The sequence below is a fragment of the Dama dama genome, chromosome 24, assembly GCF_033118175.1.
Source record: "Dama dama isolate Ldn47 chromosome 24, ASM3311817v1, whole genome shotgun sequence".
Taxonomy (NCBI): Eukaryota; Metazoa; Chordata; class Mammalia; order Artiodactyla; family Cervidae; genus Dama; species Dama dama.
Genome location: NC_083704.1, coordinates 26,610,344 through 26,633,308, shown reverse-complemented (window position 1 = coordinate 26,633,308; position 22,965 = coordinate 26,610,344). Strand labels below are relative to the sequence as shown.

General features: G+C 40.0%; 1 long non-coding RNA gene across 2 annotated transcripts; it reads left to right on the top strand.

The window, feature by feature from the left end:
• Window positions 1-8,129: 8,129 nt before the first annotated feature.
• Window positions 8,130-13,910, top strand: LOC133046238 (uncharacterized). Of its 2 annotated transcripts, XR_009690440.1 has the most exons (4): window positions 8,130-8,267; window positions 10,273-10,313; window positions 10,565-10,671; window positions 13,001-13,910. It is a non-coding gene; the product is annotated as an uncharacterized LOC133046238 (long non-coding RNA). The 2 variants fall into 2 exon arrangements; XR_009690439.1 differs by lacking the exon at window positions 10,273-10,313 and having other exon boundaries at window positions 8,131-8,267.
• The last annotated feature ends 9,055 nt before the right edge of the window (window positions 13,911-22,965 follow it).

Sequence of the window (22,965 nt, the reverse complement as noted above, 5' to 3'; positions counted from 1 at the left end):
ATCACCAGACTTACCTATCCTGAGTCATGTTGCCTGTAGCCTTTGCTCCACATTAGGGGGCCCTGAGGCAGAAGAGGTAACAGTAAAAGCATTAGGTTGAGACTAGAGTTTGGAAAGAAAATTCGGGATTTAGAGTCCTTTGAAGTGAAGTCGCTCAGTCGTGTCCGACTCTTTGCGACCCCATGGACTGTAGCCTACCGGGCTCCTCCATTCATGAGATTTTCCAGGTGAGAGTACTGGAGTGGGTTGCCATTTCCTTCTCCAGAGGATCTTCCTGACCCAGGGATCAAACCCGAGTACTTTAGCATCCCTCAAAACAAAACACCAGCCATGAAAGACATTGCCTTGTATTGCTGCAAAAGAGAAAGCCACCTATGGAGAATTAATCTTTAAGAACTTTACCCTCTCCCTCCGCTCTCTCATGGAAAGACTTTCATATGTGAACGATTAGATGTGTTCCACATGGACCCAAGACAGGAGAGAGAACCAGAGATGAGAAACAGAGGCAGCTGGATTTTGTCTCAGTATAAAAGAAAACGTTCAATCTCATCATCCAAAGCTGGAATGGGTTCCTTCAGGTGTGTGTTTGGGGGGGACAGGTCAATTATGCACTAACGCATGACCTCATTTTCTTCCAGGTCATGCGTATGGGGAATGCTGAAAACCAGAGTTCAAGGTAAACACAAGATGCTTCACTCTTTACTTGAAGAGCTCCTTCTCTTTCCTTCCCTCCCTCCAACTCTCCTCCCCCCTCCCTCCTTTCTTGCTTGCTGTGGTGAATACTGGTACTTTATTTTGGCATAAAGAGAGGAATCTGGAAAATGCCTTATATTTGAAATTTTCTTGATTCTCCCTCCCGTGGTAGAAACCCTTCCCTCATCTGTTCAGATCCAAAATACTTGAAAACTGCAGCAGCAATACAAATGCATGACCAAAGGACAGCCAGGCAAAAAGTGGTGTCACTCAGGGCAGACACCGGGGTGCTAGAGAGGAGTCTCGGTTCCTGCTTTTCCTTTTCTGTCCCTGGTTCTCTCAGAGAGGGCGTCAGAAGTAGCTGGTGGATCCAGTGTCATGAAGGCTCTTTAGTAGCTTGGCGGGAGGCATCCGACAGCAGGGATCAGGCTGTTCTCATCTTTCTCTGGTGTGGTTTGGGGTCAAACACCTGCATTTGTTTTCCAAACAAATGCCTCTTCCTGGGCAGAGGAAGGAAGGGGCGAGTCTCCCTTCAGACTCCTGAGGCCAAAGGAGGACTGCCCTGGGGCAGCAGGTGACAGAGGGGTCAGCAGGAAGTCTGTGTGGACCCTGCACTTCTTCTAGAAGAACGAAGGGAGAAGGTCCTCTGGCCCTGAGTGCAGTCAGTGGAACAATTGTAGGAACCAAAGGAGGAAACTGCTGGTTCTCCTAGGGAGCATAGGCTTCTCAACTGCCCTGTCATCCCTTGCTCTTCTCCATCTCCCTCCCAAGTTCCCAGCTGCGTTCCTCCTAAGCCTTCCCCTGGTGCTGGAGCTTCCGCTTCTCCAAGTTACCTGAGAGCATCTCTGAGATTTTCTTAGAGACCATGGGGGAGGGCTCCGTTTCCTGAGGCTCGGTCAGAGATGGACCTACCTTGGGAGCCCTCCATCCTCTCATGTCTCACGTGACCTCACCTGTGCATCGTGGAAACAATAGCTCCTATCTCATCTCTGCTGAGGGCCCTTGAGTGTTGTTAAGATGTGTTCATGCCCAGAGACTTTGATGCTAATTCCTTCTGGGTTCCTGGTACCCCAGTCTCCTAGGACCTATGCTGCTATTCCACCACCCCACCCAGTTTTCTAAGGTCCTGACATCTAAACAGGGAAGCTGCTTCTATGCCTCAGTTCCTCTGACCCTCTGGAAAGTGACAATACAACAAAAACCTGTCTATCTATTTAATATTATCACCAGCGTGTGTTATATGATCACCTGTATAATGCCAGTAAGAACAAAATCCTTCATTCCTTGAATACTTAGTGCCTTATGTATGCAGGTCAAGAAGCAACAGTTAGAACTGGACATGGAACAACAGACTGGTCCCAAATCAGGAAAGGAGTACGTCAAGGCTGTATACTGTCACCCTGCTTATTTAATATATATGCAGAGCACATCATGAGAAATGCTGGATTGGATGAAGCACAAGCTGAAATCAAGATTGCCAGGAGAAATATCAATAACCTCAGATATGCAGATGACACCACCCTTATGGCAGAAAGAGAAGAAGAACTAAAGAGCCTCTTGATGAGAGTGAAAGAGGAGAGTGAAAAAGTTGGCTTAAAACTCAACATTCAGAAAACTAAGATCATGGCATCCGGTCCCATTACTTCATAGCAAGTAGATGGGGAAACAGTGAGAGACTACTTTTTGGGACTCCAAAATCACTGCAGATAGTGACTGCAGCCATGAAGTTAAAAGATGCTTGCTCCTTGGAAGAAAAGTTATGACCAACCTAAACAGCATATTAAAAAGCAGAGACGTTACTTTGCCAACAAAGTTCTGTCTAGTCAAAGCTTTGGTTTTCCTAGTAGTCATGAATAGATGTGAGAGTTGGACTATAAAGAAAGCTGAGCACTGAAGAATCGATGCTTTTGAACTGTGGTGTTAGAGAAGACTCTTGAGAATCCCCTGGAGATCCAACCAGTCCATCCTAAAAGACATCAGTCCTGAATATTCATTGGAAGGAGTGACGCTGAAGCTGAAATTCCAATACTTTGGCCACCTGATGCGAAGAACTGACTCATTTGAAAACATCCTGATGCTGGGAAAGATTGAAGGCTGAAGGAGAAGGGGATGACAGAGGATGAGATGGTTGGATGGCATCATTGACTCAGTGGACATAAGTTTGAGTAAAGTCCAGGAGCTGGTGATGGACAGGCAGGCCTGGTGTGCTACAGTCCATGGGGTCGCAAAGAGTCAGACACAACTGAGCAACTGAACTGAACTATGTGATTGAGCTCCTTGACTTCTCTCAACAACATTATGACCTAAGTACTACTATTATGCCCATTTTACAAATGAGGAAACCAAGTCTCAGAGAAATTAATTGGCTCGGCCAAGAACACATAGCTAGTTTAGTATTGAAAATGGAATTTAAAAAATAGGTTTGCAGCTATATATTTCTGGTTCTGATCATAATATATTTTTGCTTGTTCTAGATGTTTAAATAAATGAAATCATGAAGTATGTAGAAAACTGAATAAACATTGTTGCATACCTGAGAACAACAACAAAAATATTAACAAAATTAAATTCAAGGCCTAGTCTGCCTGACACCAGTGTCCATATTCTTAGCTATCACACCAAGTGCTCCTGGTTATTCCTACTAATATCCCTGAGAGGAGTTTTAAAGAGAATTAAAACATCAAATGGAGAGAGGAAGATGGAAGTCGGTCTCTGTGTTAATTAGGGAAATGCTAGCTAGCTTCAGTAGTTATTAAACTGCCAATTTCAGTGGCTTAACACAGTGAAAATGTATTTGCTACTTACGCAACAATCTGATGAAGATTGTTTCTGGTGGCTTTCATCCATGTGGTGATTCAGGGACCCAAGCATGTCTCTCTCTTTTTTCTTTTTCTTTTGAACTTTTTATTTTGTACTGGGGTATAGCCGATCCGGTGGCTCAGAGGTTAAAGCGTCTGCCCGGAATGCGGGAGACCTGGGTTCAATCCCTGGGTCGGGAAGATCCCCTGGAGAAGGAAATGGCAACCCATTCCAGTATTCTTGCCTGGAGAATCCCATGGACGGAGTAGCCTGGTTGGCTACAGTCCACAGGGTCGCAAAGAGTCGGACACAACTAAGTGACTTCACTATAGCCGATTAACAATGTTGTGGTAGTTTCAGCTGAACAGAGAAAGGACTCAGCCATACATGTGTATGTATCCATTTTCCCCCAGGCCCCCTCCTCCCATTCAGACTGCCACATAACACTGGGCAGAGTTCCATATGCTATACAACAGGTCCTCCTTGGTTTTCCATTTTAAATATAGCAGTGAATACGTGACCATCCCAAACTCCCTAACTATCCCTTCCCCCCAAAAACCATAAGTTCATTTTATATGTCTGCGAGTCTGTTTTGTAAGTAAGTTCATTTGTATCATTTCTTTTTAGATTCCACATATAAGGGATGTCATGTGATACTTCTCTGTCTGACTTACTTCAGTCAGTATGATACTCTCTAAGTGACCCAGGCATGTCTTATCTCATGGCTTTGCCATCCCTTAAAGGCTTAAGCACCTCTATATCCAGGATGAAGGAGAGAGGAGAAGAAATAACATAGCCTATTCTTAGCTGTTTTGGACAGAAATGACACATGTTACTTCTGCTCACTTTCTATTGGCCAACACTACTCACATATCTTTGCACAAATGAAGGGGCCTTAGGAAATATGTTGGCTCCCTGGGCAGACATATTTCAGCATCAACTCTGCATCATAGGACAGGGAGCACAAAATATTCAGCAAAGAGTTATTTCTGCCCTGATCTCAATGACCATAAATTCCTTCCATCCCATAAGTTCTATGGTTACATGATATTATTTGCCTGAAATACATGAGAATTTGATAAGGGTGAAAGTCCTTTCAGTAGGTCAGTATTCATGTGAGAAATGGCCAAGACAGAAAATGTCTGTAGTAAATGTTCTCTATGGCCTGAGGTTTTCAGCATCTGAAAAATGAGTGTCTGAATCTTCTCTGTAGTCTGTTCAGTGTGGTCCACTGTAGGATTCCATTGCCAGCGTGGACTCCAGAGGCAGCAGCCTCACTTAGGCTCCATGACTCACTGCAGAGAGAGGTACCCAGAGATGTGGTTTTAACATACTGTTTAGAAATAAGCATCTGAGAAGTGTGGAAACATGCCGTCCTGATTTGCTCAGCTCTATCGTTAAGCGCTGGCATTATCACCATCTGCCAAAATGTGGAAGTTGTTTAAAAATGAGTCACCTGGCACCAGAAATCATTTCTGCACAGAACCTCCCCCACCATCTCCTGGTATCAACAACAAGTCTCTGCTGCTTGTAAGTTCTAAGAAGCCTGAGAGAATGTGAGTCCCCCACCCCCGTCCCTACCAGGTGACAGTTGGTTATTAATCCTCCAGGGCAAAGGCATCAATTTCCTTGAAACTTATCGGCACACTTACTTTTCAAGGATGCTGAATCATGTTGCATGGACAAAGGCAGTATTATTTCTAAGTTCATATGAATGCTAGCTGAATTAGACTCCTTTTCATCTCTTTCCCATCTCACACCCAGTGTTTCTTCGATAGGTAGCAGCTTAAACAATGAGAAACACAATACAATTTGTCTCACACATCCAGAAAGATGCCAAATCCTCCACAGTCCATTTTTGGGTGGTTTCTTTTCTAGGTGAGTCAATGACCTTTGGATATCCTGTAATTTAAATAACAAAATATGAGATTAACTCCTATAGCTCAGACGGTAAAGAATCTGCCTACAATGCAGGAGACCCGGGTTCTATCCCTGGGTCAGGAAGAGTCCCTGGAGAAGAAAAGGCCACCCATTCCAGTATTCTCCTTGCCTGAAGAATTCCACGGACAGAGGAGCCCCGGGCTCCAGTCCATGGGATCCCAAAGAGTTGGACCCAACTGAGTGACGAACACTTTCACTGTTAATACATCTTATGTTAACGGCTAGAGCAACGGCAGAGGGGAAAAACTGGTTTGTATATAAACCCATATATTCATGTCAAAAAAGGAAGAACGCTCACAACTATTAACTATAGTCCTGGTTTCCGTGGCTGGTCTGTGATCTTAGCTGATGTTTATAACCGCCATATTCCTTCACCCACCACACATTCCTTTTGCCCTTAGCAAGCATTGGCTGAGGCTCTGTGTCACCTTCATTTGTAACCCTCTGACTGTGTAACCCCAAAAGCCATCGATTTTCTTCAGGGTCTAGAACACCAGAAGACTACTGTGGAATCAGGCTGCTGACTGGGCAGTGCTTGCATGCCTGCTTGGCAGAGGAATGCTGTTCTGAGCCACTGGTGCGCCTCCTATCGGTGCCTCCCAGCAGAGCAGCTTAGGATTTGGAGGCAAAGCTGCGCCATCCTCTGCAGCTCATTCAGTTGCTTGGGGCCACCAGGTTACCAGGTGACCTTAGGTGACCATAGGGACGGGCATTGTGCTGACATGCTCTTCACCAGCTGGGAAATATCAGAATATGTACCCATATATAACAGCCAATTTTATTACAAGGATTTCTGTAAAAGTTATCAGGGGACCTGAGCTATGATCCTAACTGGTGTTGCTAGCCAACCAGGTGACTCGAATGTCCACTTCCTCATCTTTGAAGAAAGGGCCCCACAACCACTGATAAAGGACCAAGCTTAGGTGGTTTAGAGTAGGGTTCTATCTGCTGGGTCTGTAGAGCAGTGGATCTGCTCCACAGGGGATAATATATAGGGGATCAATAGAATACAACAGGATTCTATGGTTAAATCAGGTGGCTAAGCCTGGTCATGTCCATCGCTGTCTTATATGACTTTTTACCACCTTTAATTTTCTAATCTGTATGTGATAGGCAGGTGCGGAGAGACATTGTGAGAAGGGCATACGTACCTTTTCCCAAATGTATCATGAACATATATATACATTTTACATGTAATATAAACATGAACGCTGGTTTAAAAAAACACTTTTTATTGCAGACACCTATTAATATCACCAGGAACCAGGCTTCCATGGAATACAGAGTAGGAAGTTGTGTTAAGAAGTATTCTATAAAAATGATAAACAGCTGTTAAACTTGGTTGCTCCAATGTCTGAATTTATACATGAGAATTTTTATAGAAAATAGATTTAGCTTAAAAGAAGCCAAAGATGAAATTGCATGTGCATATTGATGACAGGGGAATTACATCTAAGTACTTTGCAGAGGAGAGAAAATGAGTGAGGTCGTATTTGAGAAGCCTAGGACTGTTTTTCCATAGAGTGATGTCAATGATAGTCTAACAGATTAAGTTATCAAGTGTTAGGCTTGGATGGGTGTTTTTTAAACAACGCCCCAGGTGGCCAAGGGTAAAGTCAGGGTTAAGGGGGGAATGAGGCAATGAATTCACACTCTGCTTTAACTAAAGCACTCTGCTTCTATCTGACAGTAGAGACACAGGCCGTGGAGTCAGGAGCCCTGACTTTGAATATCACATGCCACAACCGCTGGCAACATGACCTCGGCCATCTCTCTGACCCTCGGTGTCTCCCTTTTTCAACTGGAAGATAAGGGAAAAAAAACAAACCTCACTTTTAAGGTTTTAGACAGGATGAAATGAGATAATTCTGGCAAAGTACAAAGCACAGTAATAGGCCCTATGAACTATTATTAAAATTCTTTCACAGAACGGATTTTCACATAGGCATATGAACAAGGGGCCTCCCAAGTAAAAGGGCTTAAAAACACAAGACTAGATGATTGTTAAGGTTTTTTTCGTGGTTAAGAGTCTGTGGTCCAACAATATAACAGATACGTCCTGTGACAGAAAATTTCCCCGTTTCTACTCCTTGGTTCTCACTTCTGGTCAAAAAGAGGAAAAAAAAGCAAGCAGGCAAAAAAAAAAAAAAAAAAAAAAGCATTTGTTGTATAGTTCCTCAATCCTTGTTTTTCGCTAATTTGATTTGGTTCATTTAGAAGAAAATATGAGAACTGGCTGAAGAGTCTGAAGGACAGCAGTTTGTCTTCAAACCAAGGCGCACTTAACTCTACATTCACTGAGGGAAAGAACAGATTCACCAGCTTGTGCTTTCAATGTAAAAATTGTCCACTTCAAAAATAAAATTGAGTCTAAAGCATCTACATGTTAGAAAATATCTAAAAATGGACATGGTTTCTTTATAGAAATACGCTCCCTCTTTGCCAGTTGTACTCACAAAGTGAATTAAAATTTTCATGGTGAACAGATTGTTTAAGGCTTAACAGATAGTGAATTCAGGATGTTCATTGGGTGGATAATTCTCCATTTGCCCCTAGATCTTTTCTCCACATTTCTAGACTCCGCTCTGAACCCCGGAAAGCTGATCCCTATGAACGATGTTTGTCACCCAAGTCCTCTTGCCCCCTGACTTCTAGTTGGCCAGTAGGAGGCACCAGCTGGGAGTTTGAAGGTGGAAGAGGGAGAAAGGGCTGGATATTTATTCCTCCTGCTTTTTCATGACTTGGCCTGATTAGGGCTGCATCTGTATCCCTTTGTGACTTCGACCTCCCTCAAACAGCCCCTCTGCATGGTGCTAACTCTGAACCAAGCTCTGGTAACATCATTTTTCCTTTTTTTGACTGTGTTGGGTCTTCGTTGCTACATGCAGGCTTTCTCTAGTTGCAGTGAGTAGGTGCTACTCTAGTTACCGTGCAAGGTCTTCTCTTTGCAATGGCTTCTCTTGTTGCAGAGCACAGGCTCTAGTGTGTGCTTGGGATTCAGTTGATGTGGTGAACAGGTTTAGTTGCCCTGTGGCATACAGGATCTTCCAGACCAGGGACTGAACCCATGTCCCCTGCATTGGCAGGCAGATTCTTAACCAGTGGATCACCAGGGAAGTCCTCATAGCACCTTCAAGCCTGCAGGTGGTAATGGCTTCTCAAGTTGCTAGTCCCTGGGTACCTTGGCGTCCCTGTTACTTCCTTGAACCCTGGCCACCTCCGTAAGTAGTTGCTCAAAGTCTCTTTAAAAGTACCAGCTGGTTATTCCAGCTATATGACATTTTGGAAAGAGCAAATCTATGGAGACAGTGAAAAGATCAGTGATGGTCAGGGGTTAGGGGCAGGGGAATGGTTGAAAAAGCAAGAGTGCAGAGGATTTTTAGGATAGTGACAATACTGTGCATGGTATTATAGTAATGGATATGTGTTACTATGTTGTTGCTGTTTAGTTGCTAAGTCACGTCCAACTCTTTGTGACCCTGTGGACTGCATCCTACCAGTCTCCTCTGTCCATGGTATTTCCCAGGCAAGAATTCTGGAGTGGGTTGCCGTCTCCTTCTCCAGGGAATCTTCCCTACCCAGGGATCAAAACTGCATCTCCTACATTAGCAGGCAGATTTGTTACCACTGAGCCCCTAGGGAAATCTATGTGGCCCTATACATTTGTTCAAACCTATAGAATGAACAATACAAACAGTGAACCCTAACATAGACTATGGCCTTTGGGTGATTATGATGTGGCAATTAATGTAGCTTTATCAAATGTAGCAAATGTAACAGTCTGGTGGGCGGGATGTTGTTCATGGGGGAGGTTGTAAGAGTGGGGACAGTGGGTATATGGAAATTTGTATTTTCTCAATTTTGCTGTGCTGTAAAGAAAAAAATCAATTAGTTAAATTCCTAGCTGTATATACCCTTTCCATGATTATTGTATGGCTTTTGGTGTGTACACTAACAATGCCGTAATAAGAATGATGGCCCTAGAGGAGGAGATAGACCTGGCCAGCAAAAACAAGACAGCCAATGACTGTCCCAGACTGTAGGAGATCTGAGTGCAGTGCATAGACCCAGAACAATGGTGGCTTCAACAAGAGCCATGTATCTGTCTCACGTAAGACTCTATGCACTCGTCTTTCAAATGGAGGTGATGGTGGGGCTGCCTCCCTGAGTTGTTATGAGGATTCGTGGAGCTAATGTATGAGAACTTCATGACCAAGGAGGAAGTCCTGCTTTGAACTAAGCAGCACAGAGTTGATTGCTAGTAAGAGAAGTAGACTATTTCCTTCCCCATTTGCTGTTGTTTCCCATTAAAGAAAAAACAATTATATGAAACAGTACCAAAAGTAAGAAACTTTCCCATGATTAAAAATAGTCTTGGCACAGCGCTGTGCTAAGTCGCTTCCGTCATGTCCAGCTCTTTGGGATCCTATGGACTGTAGGCTGCCAGGCTTCTCTGTCCGTGGGGATTCTCCAGAGAGCAGCTAGTGTATAATAAACATAGCTTTTATTGCTATTGCCATTGTTACCCTCTGTCGTACCTCCCCACGTCTGCCTTGCCCCATTCTTTCTTTTGATTGTTATGTGGAAAATGAAGCCCTTTATGATGTGCTAATCTAGCTTTTGATTTTATTGTGTTCCAACTCTCTTGGTAGTTAGTTTTGGAGGAAGGGAATCTTTGGGCAACCAAAGGAAGATTAGTGGCAGAAGGAAGGTGGTCAAACAGCAACTGAGGACTTAGATCCAGCAAGTGTCCCACATTGGTGAACACTTGGTTAGAGGTGTTGTAGGACCTAGCATTTCCCTAAAGTTATTTTAAAATATCTATTGTCTATTTTATAGATTGCCAGTCCAGGTTCGATGCATGAAGCAGAATGCTCAGGGTTGGTGCACTGGGATGACCCTGAGGGATGGGATGGGGAGGGAGGTGGGAGGGAGGGTCAGGATGGGGAACACATGTACACCCATGACCGATTCATGTGACCGTATGGCAAAACCCACCACAGTATTGTAAAGTAATTAGCCTTCAATTAAAATTAAAAAAAAAGAAAAAAATGATAAAAAATCTATGGCCTATTTTAAATGATAAGCGCATTTAGCTCCTGCCAAGCTAAAACACGTCTGCCTCTTTCAGTGTGGTGCTAATGTGCAGTGGACACTGGAGCCGGGGGTTGAGCGGTGAATGCCAGTATGCGGGATGACATCAGCAGGCCCTTCAGGGTGGAATTCTGGTGAGACAAGGTAGATCCCCTGGATGCGGCCAGCCTGGTCACTTCCTAACCATACCACCTAAACCATCTCCCCATCTGGGAAGCAGGACTAAGCCTAAACCTGAAATAACTGAGAAAACCAGGAGCTGAGATTTTATTTCCTGCCATGTGGCAGAGCAAGGGTTCAACAGAACCTTACTACCAAGTGGGAGTAAAGTGACGTGAAAGTCGCTCAGTCGTGTTCAACTCTCTGTGACCCCGTGCAGTCCATGGAATCCTCCAGGCCAGGATACTGGGCTTCCCTGATGGCTCCGTGACAAAGCACCCACCTGCCAATGCAGGAGGTGTGGGTTCAGTCGGGTCAGGAAGATCCCCTGGAGAAGAAATGGCAACCCACTCCAGTATTTCTGCCTGGAGAATGCCATGGACAGAGGAGCCTGGTGGTACAGTCCATGGTGTTGCACAGTAGGACATCATTAAGCAACTAAACAAAAACAATTGCCTAAATCGAGATATTTTAGAAAGAATTTCAGCATGAAAGAATTACCCCCTGAGCTCTATACCAGTCAAAATGATGCCAAAAATGACAACTATTCTTATTTCTAATCCAAAGATTTTTGCTGTTCTTGAATGTCATACAAATGCAACTATAAATATATGAATATTTAATTTCCTTACATGACTTAGAGCATAGTTATTTGGGTTTAGATGATGTGCTCAGGAAATGTTTAATACATGCTTATGGCAGGGAGGAAGTGCTCTTACTCCTAGTGGCACAAATAAAGCTTCGTAAATATAAACTTGTATTTAAATCTGTGATTATATATTATATATTATAGTATATAATATATACACTATAGTAATATATTAGTAATATATAATAATATATTATATTATTATAGTAATATTATAGTATTCTAATAATATATATCACTATAGTGTATATATTATATAATTATATATATAAGTATATTATATAGTATAATATATATAATATACAGTATATTATATAGTATGATATATATTAGATATATTATTATTTAATTATATATTATATAATTATATATTATATTATATTATATATTATATAAATTATATATATATTATATATTATATAATATGATATATAATATATAATATATTATATATTATATTTATCACTATAGTATATATAATACACTATAATATATTATAATAATCTTATAATTATTATAATATACATTATTATATGTATTATATAATAGAATATAATATTTATTATATTATTGTATCTGTTAATTATATATTATATATTATATATTTATGTATAATGTATTATATAATTATATATTATATTATATATATTAATATATTATATTCCATTGTGTTATATATTATATAACATATATATGTATATATAACATAAATACATATATAATATATATAATAATATAGATTAAATATATATATGTTATATATACAACATATATACATATGTATGTATATAACATATATACATATATAATATATACAATACAATATATTATAAATTAAATATATATTTAATATATATTAAATATATATAACATAACATATATATTATATATAACATGTTATATATAATATATATATTATTGTAATATTATTTATTATATAATATAGTATCATATAATATTATATAATATATTATAATTTATAATGTATTAGAATATTGTTATGCAATATTAAATAATTTTATATATAATATAATATATATTTATAAATATAAATGATAAATAAACATATAATATTAATATAATATTAATATTTAAACAATATATTAATATTTATATATTAAATATAAATGTTATAAATACATATATAATATTTATAAATATATAATATATTAATATATTCATAGTTTATAAATATATATTTATATAATATATGTTACATATAATTACTATAATATAATAATATAATCATTATATAATTCCATTAATTATTATATAATTATTACAATATATTATAGTATATCCTATATAATAAATAATATATATTATTTATTATACATTGCATTCGTGTTATATATTACCAATGTATAAGTATTATAATTATATCTTTCTAACATAGTATGTGTTATATACATATATACATGTTGATGTGTACGTAGGTGTTTGTGTCTGTATGCAGACATGAAAAGCTATACAGTAGTTTGTAATAGCACCCATTACACTGTATTTTATGAATCTGTCTAGTTGCCTCCTCTCCCAACAGTGGGGAGGCCCTTATGATCACAGTTGTTCTATTCATGGAGCACATAGTTAATCTTCAGTGAATGTAGAATCAATGAATAAACTACTCACTGTGTCCATATTCTTATTGTCTATTCTTATATGCAGAGTACATCATGAAAAATTGTAGACTGGATGAAGCACAAGCTGGAATCAAGATTGCCAGGAGAAATATCAATAACCTCAGATATGCAGATGACACCACCCTCATGGCAGAAAGCGAAGAAGAACTAAAGAGCCTCTTGATGAAAATGAAAGAGGAGAGTGAAGAGGTTGGCTTAAAACTCAACATTCAGAAAACTAAGATCATGGCATCTGGTCCCATCACTTCATGGCAAATAGATGGGGAAACAGTGGAAACGGTGGCTGACTTTATTTTTTTGGGCTCCAAAATCACTGAAGATGGTGACTGCAGCCATGAAACTAGAAAATGATTGCTCCTTGGAAGGAAAGTTATGATCAACCTAGACAGCATATTAAAAAGCAGAGACATTACTTTGCCAACAAAGGTCCATCTAGTCAAGACTATGGTTTTTCCAGTAGTCATGTATGGATGTGAGAGTTGGACTAGCTTTCTTTGCTGAGTGCTGAAGAATTGATGCTTTTGAACTGTGGTGTTGGAGGAGACTCTTGAGAGTCCGTTGGACTGCAAGAAGATCAAACCAGTCCATCCTAAAGGAGATTAGTCCTGAGTGTTCATTGGAAGGACTGATGTTGGAGCTGAAACTCCAATACTTTGGCCACCTTATGTGAAGAGCTGACTCATTTGAAAAGACCCTGATGCTGGGAAAGATTGAGGGCGGGAGGAGAAGGGGACGACAGAGGATGAGACGGTTGGATGGAATCACCAACTCAATGGACATGAGTTTGGGTAAACTCCGGGAGTTGGTGATGGACAGGGAGGTGTGGTGTGCTGCAGTTCATGGGGTCGCAAAGAGTCTGAGCGACTGAACTGACTGACTGATCTTTATTTGGAGCATAGTACTTATTCCGAATAAAATCAATGAAGAAATTTCAAGGATAGTACATCTTTTTGCTTTAAAATAAGGGATTAGGATAGGGGAATGTTTCATGTGTTTGAGTTCAAATTAAAAAAAACCTTTTCCAAGATATGAAAAATAAGAGAAAAATCATATCACAGAAGGTTTTTAGAGCAGTGAATACTCTTATGAGGCTATCATGACAGATGTTTATTATTGTACATTTGTCCCAACCCAAAAAATGTGTGACATGAAAAGTGAACCTAAAGTCTATTTGGGTGATTATGTGTCTGTGTCAGTTCATCTTTTGGAACAAGCGCACCACTCTGGAGGGGGGAGATGCTGATAAATTGGGAGATCATGCAAGTGTGGGGACAGAGAGCATATAGGGAAAGAGCATATAGGGAACCTCTGTACCTTCCTTTTAGTTTTGCTGTGGACTTAAAACTACTCTTGAAAAGTAAAAATTTTATTTTAAAAAAAGAGAAATTTAAAAAAAAGAAATTATTTGTCTATCAGTGAATTTGTTCTGATTAGCAGTGTGGATTACGAGGGCAACTTTTCTAAACAACCGTCCTGCTTACACCTTCTCATCCTTAGTCAAGGTTAATAAGGGAAATAGAAGGGCCAACTCATTTTAATTTATTTAGACCAGCACTCTCCAAACTTTCTTTCATCTTCTACTTTATCAGCAGAAAACTTTGAGCACATGCTCCCAATATATGTATGTACATTTATTTATTTATAAATTATATATAGGTTGCTCTACTCACACAAATACCTCATAAAACATATACCTAAAATGGAATTTTAAAAGAATGAAACAAGGATAAAAGTATTTTATTTAATTTAGTATTAACACTAAAAAACTATTTCTTCTCCTCTGTAGCTGATGTATTCATCTGGAGTGTGAGAAAAGAATCACCTTCTCTGTTTCTTATCATCTTGTGCTTATATTCTCAGTTTGTCTTCCATCAGTAGATTTGCTGCATGAATCTATTAAAAATATTTGTTATGTGAAGGTTAATTTTATTAAAATTAAGGGAGAAAAATCTGTAAATCCATATAAGTGGGAACACAGTAAAATATGCTAGAGACAGATGTCTTAGCCAGGTTCTCCCCAAAGTAGAGCCTGGTATAAAGTCTTATTTGCAGCTAGTTTACTTGGGAATGTGGTCCCAGAGAACAGGGATGCAGGAAAAGGGAGTGAAACAGTAGGGAAACAGGTACAAGAATGTCTTGCCAGGCTGTCTCTCCGACTGCCCTGAGTAAGGCAGGTTGGTGCTTCAACTCATTGCAACCTTGTGGGGAGCATTATGGAGTTCATTTCACAGCTGTGTGCCCTCGGGACAAAACAGAAAACTTTAGCCATCAGCTCCTCTCCTGCATTGATGAAGAGTGGCTTTCTAGGCACACACACCCTTTTTTTTTTTTTCTAGATTATGCAGAGGAGGATCCCAAGGAGTTGGGAGAGAGATTGTCTTGGTCTCTGAAGGAGATATTTTATTAAATTATGCTTTGGCATCATGCTTATGGCTTGTGTTGAAGAAAATCACAAGAAACAGCTGAAAGTAATTCACTGCTATGTTTGCTTTAGAGGTGCTGTTGGAGGAATAGCCATCACATCAGCCAATACGCCCCTTATGAAGACTTCTGAAGAAATCAATGCTCAGGCATCAATGCTAGAAATTCTGATTTTTTCCAAAACAACAGGTACACTGACTAGGGTGCGTGTATGTGTAAAATCAATCAAAATATATTTAAATCTTATATTCAGTGATCAAAATCAGTATCAAAACTGTTTTTCTTTCTGCTTTGGCCACATGAAAGTTTAGTACCTAATTTGCTGCCTACTTTTAAAAATTGGACAAGACCATAGAGCGTGCTTTATCTTATTATTGGGGCTTGATCTTCCAAACTCTGTATCTTAAAGCAAGAAAGAAAAGCTTGCACAATTGTACGTATTTTTTTTTAAAGCAGCCTCAAGTATATTGGAGAAGGAAATGGCAGCCCACTCCAGTGTTCTTGCCTGGAGAATCCCGGGGACGGCGGAGCCTGGTGGGCTGCCGTCTATGGCGTCGCACAGAGTCAGATACGACTGAAGTGACTTAGCAGCAGCAGCAGCAAGTAAGTATGTTTAGAGTTAGACTAGGTGCAATTTTATGTTTAAAAATGTTTATTTATTTATTTTTGACGGTGCTGAGTCTTGGTTGCTGAGCATGGGCTTTCTCTAGTTGCGGTAAGTAGGCCTATTTTGTAGTCGTGGTGTGCCGGCTTATCGCAACGTCTTCTCTTGTTGCAGAGCATGGGGGCTTCAGTAGTCGTGGCACGTGGGCTCAATAGCCGTGGGTCCTAGGCTGTAGAGCGCAGGCCCAATAGATGTGGTGCATGAGCTTAGTCGCTCCGCGGCATTTGGGATCTTCCCAGACCAGGGATCGAGCCGGAATCTCCTGCACTGACAGGTGGATTCTTTACCTCGGAGTGACCAGGGAAGTCCAGGCTAGGTGCCATGTTAAAAATAAAAACACCATTTAAATATCCTGAGATTCATACGATGTAAATAAATCATTCCAAATGATGGGTATTTTGACATTTACGATCACTAAAAAACTAGACCATGAACATTTACATCCTGCACTATTTTAAGTCTCTCAAACATGTTTTTTAACCTTGATTTTTAACCTTAACATTCCTTGATTCCTTTCCCTGTTCCAAACAGTTGGAAAATAAGACATAGCAGAGAGACAAATGGAGATAAAACTGTTGTCTCTATTATTGACAGAAGTGACTGTCGACCATGGCTTCAGATCTGTGTCCCAAAGGGCTTGTTAACACTCCACTGGAACTAACAGATTTTCCCAGCCAGGCTGTGATACGGGAGGACTCCAGGTCTTCCCATGAGACCAGAGCCTGTTGAGCAGTCCACTGCCAGCGAAGTGTAGGCTGCCCCGTACACCCTTTTCAGGCTGGCAGGTGCCCAGGCCTGATCCCACCATGGCCTGAGCTGCCCTCCTCATTCCTTCTCCCAGAGCCGCCAGTTAAGAGAAGTCACTGCTCCCCCAGGGCAGGGAAGGAGGTGGGCAGAGAGGCCAGAGTGTCACCGCAGTGGGGTGTTACTGAAGGGTTGCCATCGCTGTGTCAGGTAGGGCAGTTTCTGGATGAAGGGCCCTGCACATTGTACCATCTTTGGCATCCTTGACTTGTGACTCAGCTCTTTCACAGGCAAACACTGCCCATGCATTTCTAGATGCACCTCTTCACCTCTCAGAGTTGAGAACCTGGCTTGAGAGGAAGCTCCTCCATGGACACAGGAGGCCTGAGTGTGACTGTGAAGGGGAGTGAGTGAGAGGGGTCAGCTGTCTTGTTTATGTTAATCCCTTTGTTGTCATTTACTTTCTATTAGCTATAAATTTTTTAACTAATCCCTTAGAATGATTGTGAGCAAGTTGGTGTCATTCTGGCCTTACCTGGTGTCCCCAAGAAATATTCAATGTAGCACAAGGAGGCAACCAGCCTTCAGATTTGCTTCAGCGGCTTCTCAACCCTCCAGTGGGTAGTTTCCATATGTGATCTCAGGAATTACTATATGGGAACCTTGGAGGCTTGACTTCTGACCAAAAATTCCTGCAAAGCTAAAGCAGAAGAGGGCAGGCATGGAAGATACCAAGCGAAAGCTTGGGGAGGAAGTTGGGGAGGCTTTTGCCTCTCCCACCAGAGCAACCCTAAACAAACAAAAAAATAAAAGCAAATACGTCCCCTGAGTCATCCAGCAAAATTCTGTTAGCTATCTACTTTCCATATGGTGGTGTATATGCTTCCATTCTACTCTCTCCATTCATCTCACCCACTTCTTCCTCCCTTGTCCATAATTCTGTTCTCTATGTCTGCACCTTCATTGCTGCCCTGCAAATAGGTTCAAAGAAAAAAATATATAAATTTAATATCTGCTCCATCATGGTCCTAATTTTAGCCATCCAAAGGAACTAAAAAGTTAACATTTTTAAACTTCCATTCTTGTCTTGAATCCATCACTCACTCTCAGAGATGATGATTTCTAATTATTTTTAAGTTATACAGGTAGTTAGGTACTTACCTGATGGCTCAGTGGGTAAAAAAACCCTCCTGCCAATGCAGGAGACACAGGAGATGTGGGTTTGGTCCCTAGGTCAGGAAGATCCCCTGGAGGAGGGCATGGCAACCCACTCCAGTATGCTTGCCTGGAAAATCCCATGGACTGAGTGGCCTGGTGGGCTACAGTCTAAAGAGTCGCAGAGTTGGACCCAACTGAGTGACTAACACTTTCACTTTTTTTCACAGGTAGTTAATATTTATTTCAAATACTATTGCATATTCCTGTCTTATTTTATCGACTATAGATAGTATCTGTTGTCTTCAGGCCATGAGTTATGAAGAACTCAGTGCATTTTCTCTACTACCTTTATACCTGCAACTCTTCCTTCCCCCTCTAGGTGTTATCTTTAACTTTTATAATGGTGATCTTCATGACCTAAAATAATATTATCAAACCTCAGTTCATTTTTGAAATGTAGACATTTGTCTATTGACACTCGCTAGTGACAGAAATGGAAGTCAGCTCACGAACATCTCCATCGAGCTCTCACCTCCACACACTTTCAAATTTTTTTCTTCTTTTTTCCTGGCAAGATGATAATTCTTTTCTTATCCATCTCAAGATTGAGTCTAAATTTCAAGTTTAATTCAACTATTGTAATATTTTCATTAAGTAATCACTAGCTGTGCTGTGCTTAGTCATTCAGTCAAGTTTGGCTCTTTGTGACCTCATGGACTGTAGCCTGCCAGGCTTCTTGTGTCCGGGGGGATTCTCCAGGCAAGAATACTGGAGTGGGTTATCATGCCCTCCTCCGGGGGATCTTCCTAACCCAGGGATAGAATCCAGGCCTCCCACATTGCAGTCAGATTCTTTACCATCTGAGCCACCAGGGAAGCCGAAAGAGCTAAATTAATCTGATTGAATCCATAGAGAAGAAAACATAATCTCGTGTCCTTAAACTTCAGCTACCTGGCGGGAGATGCCTTGACCATCAGTGTTCAAGGGTACCTGTCTTCCTTGCTTTTGAACTTTCCTCTCTTCTTCTGGATCATGCTTAACCACACTGCTGCTTTTTTGTCTTACTCTATGTTCTTGCTTGAATTTTTTCTTTTCCTCGTTTTGCTAAACTGTCTCCTTTTAAACTACTATGTTGTTCTGAACTTCTGTTTATTTTATTTCAGGATAATCATAAACGTGTCCTGTAAGCACGTGAATGCTTTTCATTTCTCCAGGAGGTCACTGTGGCATAGGTAAACTATAGGTGATGCACATTCCTATTTTGTTGGCTGAATTTTTACCCTGTAATTTTCCATCAGAGATTGGAATATGAATTTGTTAGAATGCCCTCCTTATGGCTATCATCGAAAATCCTCACGTACTGATTTAAAAATATAAAACAGACCATTTGCAACTTTGGAAGCTGTTGATGGTATGGAGTTACTTACAACAAAGTCCATCCTGTCATCATGTGCTATTGGCTGAGAACTCCAGCTCTGACACTTTTGTTCATGACCCTTTATTCTCAGGCTCAGCTGACAGCATTGAAGATTCCTGAGAATCGTATTTGTGTATCCGCCCTCCCATCTCTCCCTATTTTTACACCCAATCATTAAAACTGGTGAATTTTATCTCTTGATTTTTTTTTCCTTTGTAGATACCTTTATGGAGGCATAGTTCATGTGGAGGAAAATGCCCAAATCTTAAGTGTACAAATCTCAGGACAAACATCCGTTTATTCTGGAAAGTTCTCCTCTGCTCTTCTTTAGTCAGCTATTCCCTCTCCTCCAAGGTAACCCCTATTCTGACTTCTAGCACCATAGTTAATTTTGACCTCTTCTGGAAAGAACTTAAATGGAACTGGACCTTTGGAGTCCTTTGTGACTGATTTCTTTGGCTCAACATAATGTTTTTGAGATTTATCCATGTTGTTGTGGGTATCTGTAGTTGGTTCTTTTCTACAGAGGAATTTCATTTCATGAATATACCAAAAATCTTTTTTTTCCCCATTCTTTTGTTGATGGGCATTTGGATTTTTCCTTAATTTCGGCTATTATGAAAAAAGCTACTATGGGCAGTTGTGTGTAAGTCTTGACATGCGCTTATGCTTCTGTTTCTCTCATTTATACACCTAGGAGTGCCTTTTTCTGGGCTTATAGAGAACTTTACAGAAAAGTGCCAAATTGTTTTGCCATAGTGGTGGCAGCAGTTTATACTCTCACCAACAATGTATGTGTTCCTAGTTTCTCCACATGTGTTTGACACATTGTTTTTTTTACTTGACAGTTTTTTTTAAAATTTTTTTTATTTTAGCCTTTCTGGTGTATGTATAGTAGTATCTCATTATGTATGAGATGTATGGATGTATCTCATTATAGTTAAATATTTCTTTTAGAATTTTATTTTTCAATTGAGAGTATATGTATCCTAGCATGTATGAATATGTCTGCATGTGATTCATGTTGGCTGTATATAGAAATCTAGGATCAAAAAAAAAATCCATTCAAAGCTAGAAAACATGATGTCACTGACTTTTCGAATCATGTTTGCTGAGAAGTTCATTGACAGTAATGGGTCTCTGCGTTGTAGATAAACAGTACTGGTGCAAAGAATATGAGTATTTCTTGAAGGATTTTTTCCTTTTATCTCAGAAATCTGAAGTTTCAATTGTGTGTTTCTATTCATGAACTTTTTATTTATTCCATTTAGCACTCAGGGACTTTTTAGATTCTCAGATGGTGCCATCTTTTTTTATCTTGACATTTTCCTCTTTTAGGGAGATCACTTTCTCCTCTTTGTTGTGGCTGCGTCTCTTTCTGATAGTCCTAGTACACAACAGTTGTGACCTAGTGGACTTATCTTCTATGTTCTTTAACTGTTTAATCTTTTACATAACCTCCTCCATTATCAACATCACTAACCAGAATGATACTTTAAAAGCAAAAACCAGAGTGACCGTACACTGACACATCATAATCACCCACAGTCCATAGTTTACATTATTGTTCACTCCTGGTGTTATATATTCTGTGGGTTTGAACAAACCCATAAAGGTATGTATCCATCATTATAACATCACACAGAGTTATTTTCACTGCTCTAAAAATCCTCTGTGCTCTGTCTATTCATCCCTCTCCCCCTTCCCTCAACCCCTGGTGACCACTGATCTTTTTACTGTCTCCACAGTTTTGCTCTCTGCAGAATGTCATATGGTTGAAATCACACAGTATGTAACCTTTTCAGATTGCCTTTTTTTCACTTAGGAATATGCATTTAAGTTTCCTCCATGTCTTTTCATGGCTTGACAGCTCATTTATTTTTAGTGCTGAATAATAATCCATTGTCTTGATTTATCACAGCCTATTTACCCGTTCACTTACTGAAGGACATCTTGGTTGCTTCTAAGTTTTGGCAACTGTGAATAAAGCTCCTATATACATCTGTATGGAAGCTATTGTGTAGACATAAGCTTTTAACTCCTTTGAGTAGATACAATCTTTAAAAAAATAGATTTTCCACCTCTTGTTTTGCTCTACATTGTAGGGGATTTTTTTCAAGATTAACTTCCAGGTTGCTGTCTTGGACCTCACTTTATCTGTTCTATTATTCAGTCCATCCATTCAATAATTAATTTTGGTCAGATTCTTTTATTCTGTTTATGTCTTTATCATATCAGCCTATATTATTTCATGGATGTAAAATATTCTCAAACAATTTCGATGGTCTTAATTAGTTCTTATTTAAAAATTAAATCTGTGTTTGCTGAATTTTTTTTCTTCCTTCTTGGGTCAGTTGTGTTTGCTCCTCTTAATCCTTCTCTTCACTGTTTTTTGTTTTTCTTAATCATCTGGTGTACTTAGTCTAAACACAATTTGTGGCAGCTTATGTTTTCCAAAGATAAGTACGTAAAAATATTCCATCTCTATATACTTCTTAGAATGTGATGCTGACACTGTTCCATCAAGAAGCGAAGTGTATATTCTTTCCCTTGAGTTGGAGATGGTCTGTCTGCAGTGGATGTGATGCTATAGGACTTCCAGAGCTAAGCCACAGGGTCAGTTCAGTATCTACCTGGCTCTTTCTTAAGACATGTCCCTTTGGAGCCCTGAGCTGCCATGTAAGAAGCTGAGCTGCCCGGAAGCCACCACATCTGTAGACACCACACAGAGACAGCAAGCAGCTCCTGTGGTCCAGGCCCAGCATTTGAACTGCTCCAGTGCTGGGAGGAGCCGACACAGCTGTCCCCACTGAATTCTGTCTGCCTCAATTGCAGATTTGTAAGCAAAATAATTGTCGTTATTGTTTTAAATTTTTTGCCATTTGCAGCCCAATGATAGATGACCACAACACTGCTCCTCACCCCATGATGGCCTCCCAGCTGCTCTACCCTATGGATTCCCACCTTCAAGCTTCTCTTGTCCTTGGGAAGGATTACTCTTTATTTGTCTGCTTTCTCTCTTCTATTTTCTCCCTTCACCAAATTCCACTTTGCTTCTATCTTTTAGAATACCTCCCTTCCCCAATTTTAGCTCTGGTTCTGGTTCTTCTACTTTGTTTTTCTTCATAGTTATGGTTTCAGTAGCATATGAAAAAGTAACTCCTTTATCTTCTCAGCAGGTCTTGGGAGGCTAAATTCTGTCCTCAGTTGACCAGAAGCCTTGAAAAAGTAATGCACACACACACACACACACACACACACACACACACACACAAACACATTTTCAAAATGGAACAAAAATTCTGAGTGGAAATAATCTGACAAAGAAAAAATTTTGGTCAGTCACACACAATGAATTTTTAAGTTCTGGAGAAGTGAATGTTCAACATGATGGAAAGCAAAGTTATGGTACGGAAAACCTCCTTTATTTCGGTAAGAACAGAGCACGTGATCTACCCTCTTAGCAAATTTTAAGTGTGCAGTACATTATTGTTGACTGTTGGAACAATGTTGTAGCACAGATCTCTTCTTACTTAACTAATCCTTCTTTCCTAACTGAAACTTTATGCCTCCCCATGTCTCCCTC